The sequence below is a fragment of the Scyliorhinus torazame genome, chromosome 15, assembly GCF_047496885.1.
Source record: "Scyliorhinus torazame isolate Kashiwa2021f chromosome 15, sScyTor2.1, whole genome shotgun sequence".
Taxonomy (NCBI): domain Eukaryota; kingdom Metazoa; phylum Chordata; class Chondrichthyes; order Carcharhiniformes; family Scyliorhinidae; genus Scyliorhinus; species Scyliorhinus torazame.
This window is the reverse complement of record NC_092721.1, coordinates 7,400,550-7,416,042: the sequence shown is the minus strand read 5'-3', so window position 1 is coordinate 7,416,042 and position 15,493 is coordinate 7,400,550. Positions and strand designations below refer to the sequence as shown.

Below are 15,493 nucleotides of genomic sequence, written 5' to 3'. Positions count from 1 at the left end.
AAAGGATACAACAGTGTGAGCAATGAATACAGTGACCACACTGAAAGAAGTGCCAGTGAATCACTGTTTGGGGCTTGGGATGCTGAGGCAAGTGTTACACCTTCTGCAATTGCATGGGAAGGTGCTGTGGGAAGGGGATGAGGTGCTGGAGGAGTGAACTAGGGTGGATGACAAGGTTGAGGGCCTTGTCAATCACTATAGATACTTGCCCTTTTTTAAAATTAGCATTAATTGTGAAAAAGGTAGCTTCCATATCTATGCTGAGAAACTCAGCAGTAATGGAAATCTATATTTGTAAAGTGAGAAGGTTAAGTACTCTACTCCTTTAATCATGTAAATGAAAGGTTACATGTACTATTATGCTGTTACATTACATTACTCTATCTGGCTAATGCCACAGCTGCCATCTGTGACCTTGTAAATGCCGAGAGCGACTTCCGGTGACAGCCATGGTGTGAGTGGTCGCATATTTGGTGGCTCCCGCTCGTGGAAGCTTTTTCGGACCTTTTCTGGGTTAACTGGTGGATGTGTGGAGGAAAAGAGGTGTAGGAGAGGTGGTAAAAGACAGTGTCTCACCATTGCATGGAGTCAAGAACCAGAAGCGGTCGCAAAAGAGGGGACCAGTTAGCAAAAGCCTGTGATGCACGTGGATATGACGCAGTGGTCAATGGAGCAGCTGGTGGGCTTCCTGAATGGGAAGTTCACCCAGCAACGAAAGGAGGATCTGGAGGACCTGGCCAGGGCGGTGGGCACAATTGAGGCAGAGATCAATTGCGTGGAGATGAGGCTGGAGGTCCAGGGCCAGGCGATCCAGAAATTGGAGGGGGTGGCTGGGGGAATACGACGAGCAGCTCGCCTCGATGGCAGCTGAGATGGGGTTGATACGGGATTAGCAGAGGCGGCTGCAAGAGAAATTTGGCGACCTGGAAAACCGGTCGCACAGGCAGAATCTGAGAATCATAGAATTGTGGGCCTGCCGGTGGAAAGTGAGGGAGGAGACTCCGGCTGCGTATGTGGGGATGTTGGAGAAGCTGATGGGAGAGGGAGCAATCACACGACTTCTGGAAGTGGATCGAGTGCGCAGGGCGCTAATGAGGAAGCCACCGGGGAATGAGCTGCCGAGGGCGATGGTGGTGCGATTGCACCGATTCCTGAACAAGGAGCGGATCTTGAGGTGGGCCAGGCAGACGAGGCGCTGCACCTGGGAGGGCACTGAAATCCGTGTGTTTCAGGACCTGGGTGCAGAGCTGGCCAAGCCGAGAGCGAGCTTTAAGAAGATCAAGGCGGCCCCCTTCAAGAAAGGGGTGAAGTTCGGGATGCTGTACCCGGCACGTTTATGGGTAACCTATGAAGGCCGGGAACTGTACTTCAGAACTCCGGAGGAGGCAATGGAGTGGGAGTTTGTCCGAGACAATGGACTGGCAGGAGAAGGAGGACATTGAACTTTGGTGGGGACGCTTTTCGCTCTGTTTCTGGGGTTGGGTTGGGACTTGTTAAACTGTGTTTGGGACCATTGTTTTGCTCTGGGTTTGTTTCCGTCCTTTGGTGGGGGTTGGGAGTGGCGTTCTCTTCCATTTGGGGTGGGTTGTTTTGTTTGCACTAGCAGGATGGTTAAACGGGGGGAGGGGAATCAATAGAGGGTAGGATGCTAGGTGCCATTGGTGGGGGCTACCAGGCTAGCTGGGTGGGCTAGTTCACGGAAGCGTGGTGAGGGGTGAGCAGGTGGTTAGTGGGGGATTGGGGTGATTGTTATGCGGGCTTGGTGGGGGGGTATGAACTGCTGGCAGGGGAAGGGCTTCTAAAAAGTGGGAGGAGGTGGGTCGATGACGGTAGGCACCCGAGGAGGAGCGGGACGCGGGCTGAAGGAAGGCCCAAGAGTGGCTATGGTTGCCCCGTGTGTGTGCGCACATTTAAAAAGCTTGAAGGCGGACGTGGCTATGCTACAGGTGAGACCCACCAGGTGGGGGACCAGACTAGACTTGAGGAAGGGATGGGGAGGGCAAGTATTTCATTCGAGATTGGATTCTAAAAAGAGGGTGGCGTTTGAAGTGGGGAGTATAGAGGCGGACTCCAGAGGGAGGTATGTTTTGGTGAGTTGGGGGAAATTGGAGGGGATGCCGGTGGTATTAGTGAACATCTATGCCCCGAACTGGGACAATGTCAAATTTATGAGGCAGGTCCTGGGAGAATCCCCAACCTGGGACTCGTATCGGCTAATTATGGGGGGGATTTTAATACGGTTCTAGATCCGAGACTGGAATGGTTGGAGGGTGTCGGCGGCAGTGAAGGAGCTGGGGGGGGGGGGGGGATCGGTGGAGATTTGGGAGGCTGAGGGCGAAGGAATTTCCATTCTCCTCCCATGTGCACAAGGTGTACACCCGAATAGACTGTGTGTCAGATACAGCGTTGCTGGCGGGGGTGGTGGATGTTGATTACTCGGCAATAGTGGTGTCGGACCATGCCCCGCACTGGGTGTACCTGCGGGTGAGTAAAGGGGGGGGGCCAACACCCGCAATGGAGGCTGGATGTGGGACTGTTGGCGGAGGAAGGGGTGTGTAAACGTGTGAGGAAGGCCATCCGGGGATATGTGGAGATTAATGACACGGGGGAGGTCTCGGCAGGTACGGTATGGGAGACACTGAAGGCGGTGGTCAGGGGGGAGTTTATATTGATTCTGGCACATAGGGAGAAGGCGGAGATGGGACTACTATCGACGTAACGGTGGTGGGGCAGTTGAGAAGGGTGAGAGGGGAGAACGCGAGCAGGATGCTAGTGCAACAATTGAGGAAATAGATGGCTGCGAGGGAGACTGGGGAAGTGAAGGACGTAGGAGGGAATACGGTCTTGGACCCGGCGGGAGTGAATGGGCTTTTTAGGGACTTTTACTGCAATTTATGTGAGTCAGAACCCCCAGCCGGGGCAGAGGCGATGAGGCGGCTTTTAGAGGGCCTGGAGTTCCCGCTGGTGGAGTGACTGGGGGTCCCATTTGGGCTGGTAGAAGTGGTGGAGAGGCGGGAGGCGATGCAATCGGGCAAGGTCCCGGTTCCCGACGGGTACCCGGTGGAATTTTATAAGAAGTTCTCGAGAGTACTGAGGCCGCTGCTGGTAAGGGCTTTTAATGAGGCAAGGGAGCAGGGAATGCTCCCCCCGACTTTGTCGCAGGCTTCAATTTCCCTCCTTTTGAAGCAGGCAAAAGACCCGGAACAATGTGGGTCATACAGACCGATCTCTCTGCTGAATGTAGATATCAAACTATTAGCTAAGATCTTCAAGGTGGGATGCGCTCCCGCTGTTATTGGAGGGATGGGTGCATTTGGTGGGTCCCGCTCCAGGCGGATTTATTTGGTCTTTTCCTGCCCGGATGGTGTAGTGTTACAGAGCGATAGGTAGAGGAGTGCCTGGGGAAAGTAATGCTCCTCTGGTGTGGTTAGTGGATGGATCTGCGGACAAGGAATGGTGCAAGAAAGAAAGAGCACCCGGAGAGTCTTTGTGGTGCGCCACAGGAAAAGATGGCGGAGGATAAGGAGGGAGGGAGGGGGGGGGGGGGGGCTGCTGCCTACACTGTGGTCAACGGGGTAGTTGGTAGAGTTTCTGAACAATAAGTTCCTACAACAGAGGAAAGAGGCCCTGGAAGACCTGGCCAAGGTGGTGGGACCGCTGGGATCGAGCGAGTGGAGCAGAAACTGGAGTACCAGGGCCAGGCGATCCAGAAAGTGGAGGAGGCGGTGGGGGAGCACAAGGAGCAGTTGTCCTCGTTGGTGGTGGAGGTGGGAGTGATGCGGGAGAGCCAGAAGAGGCTGAGGGAGAAGATGGACGATCTGGAGAATCGATCCAGGAGGCAAATATTTAAGGATTGTCGGGATGCCTGAAGGCATTGAAGGTGCGGAGGTGACTGTGTATGTGGGAAGGATGCTGGAGAAATTGATGGGGGATGGGGCCTTCAATCGACCTCTGGAGGTGGACCGAGCACACAAGGCACTGAGGCGGAGCCGCAGGCGGGTGAGCCGCTGAGGGAAATGGGAAATGGTGGTGCAGCTGCACCACTTTCTGGACAAGGAGAAGATCCTTCGATGGGCGAGGCAAACCAATAAATGTACCTGGAACAGAGTCAGCTGCGGGTGTACTAGGACCTGGGTGCACAGTTGGCAAAGAGGAGGCAAGGTTCAACCAGATAAAGGCTGCCCTCTTTGAGAAGGGGTGACGTTTGGAGCATTATATCCAGCCCGCTTGCGGGTGACTATCCAGAATCAAGAGCTTTATTTTGACAGAGGAGGCAATGGAATTCATGAGGGACAATGGACTGGGAGGAGCATGTGCTTTTAAAAGTGTTTAATGGTGGGTTTTCTGGGGCAGGTTCTTGTGGGGGAGCAGCGACGGTGAGTGTGCCTTTTGTTACTCTTTTTAGGGGTTGACTGTTAGGTGGCGGGGTACGGGGCGGGGGTAGGGGAACTGGAGGGAGGAAGGGTGGTTAGAGGCCCCGATGCGAATCAATGAGAGTGGAGTGGGGGGTTGCCAGGAGGAAAGGGTAGGGGGTTGCTGAAATGGTGTGGCTGGTGTGTCGCAGTTGGGAAGGGATCAATGGCAGTGGACATTGTGGCTGGCCCTGGGGGGGTTGCGTGATGTGGGCTGTTGGCTGGCTCTAAAAAGGATATGACTGATCGGCAGGGGAAGGGGTCAGGGAGGCCCCTGACCAGGCTGGTCATGTGGAACGTGAGGGGGTTGAATGGGCCGGTTAAACGGAGTCTGAAGGCGAATGTGGCTTTTCTGCAGGAGACGCACCTGTAGCTGGGGGGGGACCAGAGGAGGCTGAGAGAGGGATGGGTGGCGTGGGTTTTCCATTCGGAGCTTGATATGAAGGCGAGGGGGGTGGCAGTGTTTGTTAATCGGGTTGCGTTTGAGGTGGGGAGCATTGTGGCCGATTGGGGGTGTGAGGGATGTATGGGATGGTTCGTGGCAGGTTAGAGGGGATGCCAGTGGTTCTGGTAAATGTTTACGCCCCAGATTGGCATGATGTGGATTTTATGAGGCGGGTGTTGGGGACGATCCCGGACTTGGACTCGCATCGGCTGATTTATGGGGGGGTGATTTGAATACGGTCATAGATCTGAGCTAGGACCGGTTGAGTCCCCAGTTGTCATGGGCACCAGAGTGGCGAAGGAGCTGAGGGGGTTTATGGAGCGCATTTGGGAGGTTCGGGAGGTCGAGGGCGAAGAAGTTTTCATACTTATCCCATGTGCACAGGGTGCATCCCGGGTTGATTTTTTTTTTTTGTGTTGGACCAGACACTGTTGACGGAGTGGCCGACTTGGAGTATTCAACGATTGTGGTTTCTGACCACACACCACATTGGATGGATTTGCGGGTGTCCCAGGGGTGGGCCCAACGGCCGCAGTGGAGACTGGATGTGGGGTTGCTGGAGGATGAGATGTGTGAGTGGGTGATGGCTGCCATTCGGCCTATGTGGAGCTGAACAACACTGGAGAGGTTTCAGCCGCCATGCTGGGAGAGGCACTCAAGGCTATGGTTGGGGTTGGGAAGAGTTTATGTCAATTCGGGCTCAAGGGGTGAAAATGGAGAAGGAGGAGAGGGCAAGGATGGTGAATAAGATTTTGAGGGTGGACAGGAGATACTTGGAGGCGCCGAAGTCAGGGCTGTTGAAGGAGAGGCAGAGGCTCCAGATGGAATTTGGGCTGGTTTCTACAGCGAAGGTGGTAGGGCAGCTGCAGAGTGGCAGTGGGGCTAGAGGGGCAGTGTATGAGTATGGGGAAAAGGCAAATAGGATGTTGACCCATAAGTTGAGAAAACAAGAGGCGGCCAGGGAGATCGGTAGAATTAGGGATGATAAGGGTGAGGTGGTCATGGACCCGGAAGGGTGAATGAGGTGTTTGAGGCGTTTTATAGGAGCCTCAAGACGTTTTATCGGACGCTCTACGAGTCGGAGCCTCCAACCGGGGAGGAGGGGATGAGGTGTTCCTGGATGGGATAGAGTTCCCCAATGTGGAGGAGGGGCCGATTCAGGGACTGGGGGCCCCAATTGGGCTGAGGGAGGTGATGGATGGTACAGGGACGATGCAGACCGGGAAGGCCCTGGGTTCGGATGGGCTCCCGGTCAAATTTTACCAGAAGCCTGGGTCGGACCTGGGCCCACAGGTGAGGGCATGTAATGAAACAAGGGAGGGGGGGGGTAACTTGTCGCAGGCTTCCATATCCCTGATTTTGAAGAGAGACAAGGACCCGGAGCAGTATGGGTTGTTTCGCCTGATATCATTATCGCATGTGGACGCCAAGTTATTGGCAAAGGTTTTGGCATCATAAATTGAGGGTTTTGTTGGATGATAGGCGAGGATCAGACGGGTTTTGTGAAGGGGGGGCATTTGTCGGCGAAGGTGAGGAGGTTGCTCAATGTAATCATGATGCCTTCGGAGGGGCAGGAGGTGGTGGTGGCAATGGGCACGGAGAAGGTGTTTGATCGGGTGGAGTGGGAGTATTTGTGGGAGGTTTTGGGGCAGTTCAGGTTTGGGCAGGGTTTGTGGATTGGGTTCGGTTGCTATATAAGGTGGTGGTCGCGGGCATGCAGATGGACCGAGTCAGCTTGGGGTACTTCTGGCTGCATCGTGGGACGAGGCAGGGGTGCCCACTCTTCCCGTTGCTCTTTGCTTTGGAGATAGAGCCACTGGCAATGGCGCTTAGGGACTGGTGAGGGATTGAGCAGGGAGGCGTCGAGCACAGGGTCTCATTGTATGTGAACCACCTGGTATTTTATATTTCTGACCCGGTGGACAACATCTGAGGCATCGTGGGGATTCTGGGGGAATTTGGCTGGTTTTCGGGATACTAATTGAATATGGGAAAGAGCGAGGTGTTCCTGATTTTGAGGACGGGGGCAGGAAAGGGGACGAGGGGAGTTGCCGTTTAGGGTGGTGCGGGCGAGTTTCAGGTATTTGGGAATCCAGGTGATGCAGAATTGGGCACAGTTGCATAAACTGAACCTGGCTGGGCTGATGGAGCAGATGAAGGGGGACTTTAAGAGGTGGAATGTGTTGCCGCTGTCGCTGGCTGGGTGGGTGCAGACAGTGAAAATGACAGTGCTGTTGAGGTTTCTGTTTGTGTTTAAGAACCTCCCAATCTTCGTCCCCAAATGTTTTTTTTAGGAAGGTCAGTGGGCTGATCTCCAGGTTTGTGTGGGCGGAGAAGACCCCGCAGGTTCGGCAGGATTTCTTGGGGTTGGGGGCGCGGAGGGGGCTGCCGTTGCTGAACATGATGAACCATTATTGGGCAGTGAACGTTGCCATAGTAAGGAAATGGGCCGTGAGGGAAGGGCCGGTGTGGATGCGGGTAGAGGCACCATCGTGCAGGAGTTTGTGTTTGAGGATTTGTTGTTGGCACCTTTCGGACAGGTACTCCGTGAGCCCAGTGCTGGTGTTGGCCCTAAGGGTGTGGAGGCAGTGCAGACAGCATTTGGGGCTGAAGGATGCCTCCGTGTGGGCACCAGTCTGTCATAACCATAGGTTTGCACCGGCGGGGCTGGATGTGGGGCTTGGGGGGTGGCGGCATGCAGGGATTGAAGGTTTGGCGACTTGTTTATGGGTGGCAAATTTGGGGGGCTGGAGGACCTGGAGGAAGTGTGTGAGTTGCCCAGGGGCTTTAGGTACCTGCAGGTTCGGGACTTTGTAAGGAGAGAGGTGCCGCCCTTTCCTGTGCTGTCGCTCCTGGGGTTGCCGGACAAGGTGCTGTCGAAGGACAAATAAGGGAGGAACGTGGCGGATGTCTGTAAGGAGTTGATAGAATGGGAGGGAGTCCTGGTGGGGGATATTAAGCGTAAATGGGACGAGGAGGTGGGAACAGAGCCGTGGGTGCCGAGTCACGGGTGGAGGCCTTGTGGAAGGTGAACACGTCCTTGTCATGCACGAGGCTAAGCCTCATCCAGTTTAAAGTGGTACATCGGGCTCATATGACGGTGGCGAGGATGAGTAAGTTCTTTGCAGGGTAGAGGGTGCAGGGTAGAGGGTATGACGGTGGCGAGGATGAGTAAGTTCTTTGCAGGGTAGAGGGCAGCTGTGTGGGCGGTGCAGCGGGGGGGGGCGGCGAATTACGTCCACATGTTATGGGTGTGTCTGAGACTGAGGGGGTTCTAGCAGGGGTTCTCAGACGTGGTGTCAGAGGTTCTAGGTGTGGAAGTGGCAATATTTGGGGTGTCAGAAGACCCGGGAGTCCAGGGGGTGAGATGGGTAAGGGGGTTAAAATGGGGAAGGTGAGGTGGGGTTGGCGTCAGGGGGGGAGGGTGTGATGTGGTTGTTGTTTATTGAATTGTTCTGTTCTTCTGATTTTTTGTGTTGTGTTGTGAAAATACCTTGAATAAAATATTTTCTAAAAAAAATAAGTTTGTACAAAATGCTAAATACAGAGCTAAAAAGATGGATTTTATACTGTTTAAAGAGGGGATGGAGCAGGCGGAGCAAAGTAGAAGGGACAGGTGTTACCAGAAATGAAGCTGAATTGTTGCATGCAGGCAGAATTCCCAACCAGAATTCTGTTCTTTTATATGCCCCTGTAAGATCTATAATCCAGGCAACTGGAACCCGCCAAACTTGCTTTTCTTGTGCTTATGTGAAATGTGATGACTTATTAGTAATCCAGTACGACTCTTCAAACCCCATCATGGCCCATGTTATGAGATTCTTTAAACCAAGATTGCTTCCTGTTTCTGTAAATTACTTGTGATTGGTTGTTTGTAAAAATGGAACCCACTCTGACCAGCACTTTTTGTAATTTGAAAATATAAAATACATGAAGCCAGACCCAAATCCATGCTTCTCTTAAGATTAATGTTGAGAGGGCTAGAATACAAGAGCAGGGATGTACTTCTCAGGCTGTATAAGGCTCTGGTCAGACCCCATTTGGAGTATTGTGAGCAGTTTTGGGCCCCGTATCTAAGGAAGGATGTGCTGGCCTTGGAAAGGGTCCAGAGGAGGTTCACAAGAATGATCCCTGGAATGAAGAGCTTGTCATATGAGGAGCAATTGAGGACTCTGGGTCTATACTCATTAGAGCTAAGAAGGATGAGGGGGAATCTTATTGAAGCTTACAAGATACTGCGAGGCCTGGATAGAGTGGATGTGGAGAGGATGTTTCCATGACTAGTGGTGAATGTATTCACCATAGTATAAACTGTCTGTATAGTACTGTGGCCTATGACCAGGAAATAGTAATTCGATCTACCACCATGTATTGTACAGGAGCCCCGGTGGGCTCTGCCTCTGGCTCCGTCCCGCCCCGGGGCTGTATATAGACCTGGCCACCTGTGGGCGACACTCATTGTTACTGAACTCACAGGCAGGCAAGTTCTCGGTTAATAAAGCCTCTGTTCACTCGTTCTCATCGTCTTGCAGTGAATTGATGGTACAACAATCTATTAACCGAAGACATCACTATGGAAGCCGCTGTAAAGCCTGATAAACTCGACCTCGACGCACGAGCAGCAGAAGCTAAGGAGATCTTCTCCCACTGGCTCTGATGTTTCGAGGCCTACCTCGACTCCTCTGAAACGCCTCCCTCTGACGCCCTCAAGCTGCGCCTCCTCCACGCCCGGGTGAGCCATCGAATCTCCGTGATGATTGAGAAAGCCGACGCGTACGATGCGGCTGTCGCGACGCTGAAGGAGCATTTCATGAAGTCCGTCAACGAGGCGTTCGCGCGGCACCTTCTCACTACCCGCCGTCAACACGCCGGGGAATCGCTGGACGAGTACCTGGAGAATCTGACCCTACTCGCCAGAAAATGCAACTACCAGGATGTGAAGGCAAAGGAGCACATGAAGCTGCAGATCTGGGACACCTACATGGCTGGGGTCCTGTCTAACTACGTCAGGCAACGACTGCTGGAAAACGGGGCCTCGGACCTGCAGGACACAGTAAAACTAGCCACCTCATTAGAAGTGGCCTACCAGAGCCTCAGCGCTTTCCTCGCAGACCCAGCGAACCCCTCGTGGGCACCACCGATTCGGCCCTTACCAGGTCCGACTACATCACAGGCTTGTGCCGCGTGGCTGCCCGTCCAGACCGTGAGTCCGCCGTGCTACTTCTGCGGTCAGAGCCAACACCCCCGGCAGCGTTGCCCAGCCTGCACTGCGGCAAAAAGGGACATTTTGCCAGAGTCTGCCTGGCCCGACATAAAGCCCCGAAGTCTAAAGCATACCAGGCCCGACCAACGGACTCACAGACCCCGCAATATGGCTGCGTGTCGGCCGGGTACGCCCCTTCAGGCGTGTCATCCGCCTCGTGCAACTCGTGGGGGTCGCCATCTTTCACGCAGCCCGTCACGTGCAACTCGTGGGGGCGACCATCTTGTGACCCCGATACCTCCGACCACTCAGAATACCCGCAGCTCGGCGCAGTCACCCTCGACCAGTCGCAGTTAAAGCACCTGAAAAAGTCAATGATGGTCGTCCGGGTCAACGGACATGAGACCCCCTGTCTTTTCGACTCCGGGAGCACAGAGAGCTTCGTCCACCCCGACACGGTAAGGCGCTGCTCCCTCCACATCTACCCCGCATCCCAGACAATCTCCCTTGCCTCCGGATCCCATTCGCAAACCTCGCAATACAGGACTCCGAGTACACCCAATTTAAACTGTATGTCCTCCCTCACCTCCTGCGCCCCCAAACTGCCCCTCACCTCTGCGCCCCCAAACTGCTTGGACTAGACTTCCAATGCAGTCACCAAAGTCTGACCCTAAAGTTCGGTGGACCCTTACCCCCTCAAGGTATGTAGCCTCGCGACCCTTAAGGTCGGCCCCCCCCCCCCCCCCCCCCCCCCCCCCCGCTCTTCGCGAGCCTCACCCCCGACTGTAAACCCATTGCCACCAGGAGCAGACGGTACAGTGCACAAGACGTGACTTTTATCAAATCAGAGGTCCAACGACTCTTGGGGGAGGGGGTCATCGAGGCCAGCAACAGCCCCTGGAGGGCACAAGTGGTAGTTGTCAGGACCGGGGAAAAGAATCGGATGGTTGTGGACGACAGCCAAACCATAAACCGGTACACGCAACTGGATGCGTACCTCCTCCCCTGCATTGCGGAGATGGTCAACCAAATCGCGCAATATCGGGTTTTCTCCACGGTAGATCTGAAGTCAGCCTACCACCAGCTCCCAATCCGCCCGGAAGATCGCCACTACATGGCTTTTGAAGCAGCTGGCCGACTCTTCCACTTCCTCAGGGTCCCTTTCGGCGTCACTAATGGGGTCTCGGTCTTCCAGAGAACGATGGACCGAATTGTGGACCAGTATGGGGTGCAGGCTACTTACCCATACTTGGACAATGTCACCATCTGCGGCCATGATCAGGGCAATAACGCCAACCTTCAGAGGTTCCTGCAAACCGCCCAATCCCTCAACCTCACATATAACAAGGAGAAGTGCGTTTTCTGCACAACCCGGCTAGCCATACTCGACTATGTCGTGGAAAACAGAGTCCTAGGGCCCGACCCCGACCGCCTGCGCCCCCTCACAGAACTTCCCCTTCCCCACAGCCTCAAGACCCTCAAAACGATGCCTGGGGCTATTCTCCTACTATGCCCAGTGGGTCCCCAACTATGCGGACAAAGCCCGCCCACTTATTAAAGCCACGATATTCCCCCTGACTGCTGAGGCCCGCTCGGCCTTCAGCCGCATCAAGGCCGATATCACTAAGGCCACAATGCACGCGGTGGATGAGTCCGTCCCCTTCTAGGTAGAGAGCGATGCGTCAGATGTCGCCCTGGCTGCCACCCTCAACCAGGCGGGCAGGCCAGTAGCCTTCTTTTCCCGAACCCTCAACGCCTCCGAGATCCTTGAGAAGGAAGCTCAAGTCATCGTGGAAGCTGTGTGGCATTGGAGGCACTACCTAGCCGGTAGGAGGTTCACACTTGTCACCGACCAATGGTCAGTAGCCTTTATGTTTGACAACGCACAACGGGGCAAAATTAAAAATGACAAAATCATAAGGTGGAGGATCAAACTCCCCACCTACAATTACGATATCAAGTATTGTCCTGGGGAGCTCAACGAGCCCTCAGATGCCCTGACCCGCGGCACATGCGCCAGTGCGCAAAATGACCAACTTCGGGCTATCCACGATGACCTCTGTCACCCGACTTACCCACTTTATTAATGCCCGCAACCTGCCCTACTCCACCGAGGAGGTCAGGGCCATGACCAGGTCTGCCACGTCTGCGCAAAGTGCAAACCACACTTCTATCGGCCAGACAAGGCTCATCTGGTAAAGGCCTCCCGGCCCTTTGAGCACCTCAGTATTGACTTCAAAGAGCCCCTCCCGTCCACCAACCGCAATATATACTTCCTGACCGTCATTGACGAGTACTCCCGCTTCCCCTTTGCTGTCCCTTGTCCCGACATGACCTTGGCCACCGTTATAAAGGCACTGCACAGCATCTTCGCCCTGTTCGATTTCCCTGCATACATCCACAGTGACCGGGGTACATTGTTTATGAGCAATGAGCTGCATCAGTACCTGCTCAGTAAGGGCATCGCCTCGAGCAGGACTACGAACTACAACCCGCAGGGAAACGGGCAGGTGGAGAGGGAGAACGCAACGGTATGGAAGGCCGTTCTTCTTGCCCTTTGGTCTAGAAGTCTCCTGAATCCCCGCTGGCAGGAGGTCCTCCCCGACGCGCTCCACTCCATTAGGTCGCTCCTCTGCACAGCCACGAATGAGACCCCTCACGACCGTGTGTTTGGCTTCCCTAGGAAGTCCATCTCCGGGGTCTTGCTTCCATCCTGGCTGACAACTCCGGGGCTCAACCTTCTCCAGAAGCATACGAAGAGCCATAAAACTGACCCCCTGGTCGAGAGGGTCCAGCTGCTGCACGCCAACCCCCGATATGCCTATGTCGCACACCAAGACGGACGGCAAGATACGATCTCCCTACAGGACCTGCCGCCCGCTGGTTCCCCAGCCAATGGCCCCACCACCCCCCACGTTCCTTGCGCCCCCCTGGGGCTCCTGTACTGTCCCTCGCCTACACTGCTGCCATCCACCACCCCCTTGCCTACCCCCTCCCCTCAACCGACGCCTACACGCCAGACTGAAGCTCCAGACAACACGCTCTCAGTCATCAACTGCAACGCCCGCACCCGCCGCACCACCAGAGCTGACTAGGTCCAAAAGAACAATCCGGCCTCCAGACAGACTGAATATATGATGACCCCACTTCACCCCTGCCGGACTTCATTTTTTTTTTAACAGGGGGTGAATGTGGTGAATGTATTCACCATAGTATAAACTGCCTGTTTAGTACTGTGGTCTATGACCAGGAAATAGTAATACGATCGACCACCATGTATTGTACAGGAGCCCCGGCGGGCTCTGCCTCTGGCTCCGTCCCGCCCCGGGGCTGTATATAGACCTGGCACTCATTGTTACCGAACTCACAGGCAGGCAAGTTCTCGGTTAATAAAGCCTCTGTTCACTCGTTCTCATCTTGCAGTGAATTGATGGTACAACAAGGAGGAAAAACTAGAACCCGAGGACACAGCCTCAGACTGAAGGGATGATCTAATGATGAGGAATTTCTTCAGCCAAAGGTTGGTGAATCGGTGGAATTCATTGCCGCAGAAGGCTGTGGAGGCCAAATCACTGAGTGTCTTTAAGACCGAGATAGATCGGTTCTTGATTAATAAGGGGATCAGGGGTTATGGGGGGAAGGCAGGAGAATGGGGATGAGAAAATTATCAGCCATGATTGAATGGCGGAGCAGACTCGATGGACTGAATGGCCGAATTCTGATCCTGTGTCTCATAGAAATACAGCACAGAACAGGCCCTTCGGCCCACGATGTTGTGCCGAACCTTTGTCCTAGATTTAACATAGAATTTACAGTGCAGAAGGAGGCCATTCGGCCCAGCGAGTCTGCACCGGCTCTTGGAAAGAGCACCCGACCCAAGGTCAACACCTCCACCCTATCCCCATAACCCAGTATGCCCACCCAACACTAAGGGCAATTTTGGACACTAAGGGCAATTTATCATGGGCAATCCACCTAACCTGCACATCTTTGGACTGTGGGAGGAAACCGGAGCACCCGGAGGAAGCCCACGCACATACGGGGAGGATGTGCAGACTCCGCACAGACAGTGATGCAAGCCGGAATCGAACCTGGGACCCTGGAGCTGTGAAGCAATAGTGTTATCCACAATGCTACCGTGCTGCCCTTAAGAACAAATTAATCTACACTATATCATTCTACCATGATCCATGTACCTAGCCAATAGCTGCTTGAAGGTCCCTAATGTTTCCGACTCACCTACTTCCACAGGCAGTGCATTCCATGCCCCCACTGCTCTCTGGGTAAAGAACCTACCTCTGACATCCCCCCCCCCCCCTATATCTTCCACCATTCACCTTAAATTTATGTTCCCTTGTAATGGTTTGTTCCACCCGGGGAAAAAGTCTCTGACTGACTACTCTATCTATTCCCCTGATCATCTTATAAACCTCTATCAAGTCGCCCCTCATCCTTCTCCGTTCTAATGAGAAAAGGCCTAGCACCCTCAACCTTTCCACGTAAGACCTATTCTCCATTCCAGGCAACATCCTGGTAAATCTCCTTTGCACCTTTTCCAAAGCTTCCACATCCTTCCTAAAATGAGGCGACCAGAACTGTACACAGTACTCCAAATGTGGCCTTACCAATGGTACAGGTGCATCATCACCTCACGGCTCTTAAATTCAATCCCTCTGTTAATGAATGCTAGCACACCATAGGCCTTCTTCACAGCTCTATCCACTTGAGTGGCAACTTTCAAAGATGTATGAACATAGACCCCAAGATCTCTCTGCTCCTCCACATTGCCAAGAACCCTATCGTTAACCCTGTATTCCGCATTCATATTTGTCCTTCCAAAATGGACAACCTCTCACTTTTCAGGGTTAAACTCCATCTGCCACTTCTCAGCCCAGCTCTGCATCCTATCTATGTCTCTTTGCAGCCGACAACAGCTCGCCTCACTATCCACAACTCCACCAATCTTCATATCATCTGCAAATTTACTGACCCACCCTTCAACTCCCTCATCCAAGTCATTAATGAAAATCACAAACAGCAGAGGACCCAGAACTGATCCCTGCAGTACGCCACTGGTAACTGGGATCCAGGCTGAATGTTTGCCATCCACCACCACTCTCTGACTTCTATCGGTTAACCAGTTCGTTATCCAACTGGCCAAATTTCCCACTATCCCATACCTCCTTACTTTCTGCATAAGCCTACCATGGGGAACCTTATCAAATGCTTTACTAAAATCCATGTACACTATATCCACTGCTTTACCTTCATCCACATGCTTGGTCACCTCCTCAAAGAATTCAATAAGACTTGTAAGGTAAGACCTACCCCTCACAAATCCGTGCTGACTATCCCTAATCAAGCAGTGTCTTTGCAGATGCTCAGAAATCCTATCCCTCAGTACCCTTTCCGTTACTTTGCCTACCACCGATG

The 15,493-nt window shown here is 53.7% G+C and overlaps 1 protein-coding gene across 3 annotated transcripts in view; it reads left to right on the top strand.

The window, feature by feature from the left end:
* Positions 1-15,493, top strand: part of gramd1c (GRAM domain containing 1c) — a 90,866-nt gene that overhangs the window by 12,340 nt on the left and 63,033 nt on the right. Inside the window, exon 1 of one of the 3 annotated variants that reach the window (XM_072476027.1) lies at positions 13,481-13,580. The exons of the other annotated variants lie outside the window; for them this stretch is intronic. The gene's annotated coding sequence lies outside the window, so the exon portion shown is untranslated. Of the gene's footprint in view, positions 1-13,480; positions 13,581-15,493 lie in introns of those variants that run through there. 3 annotated transcript variants of the gene reach the window in all.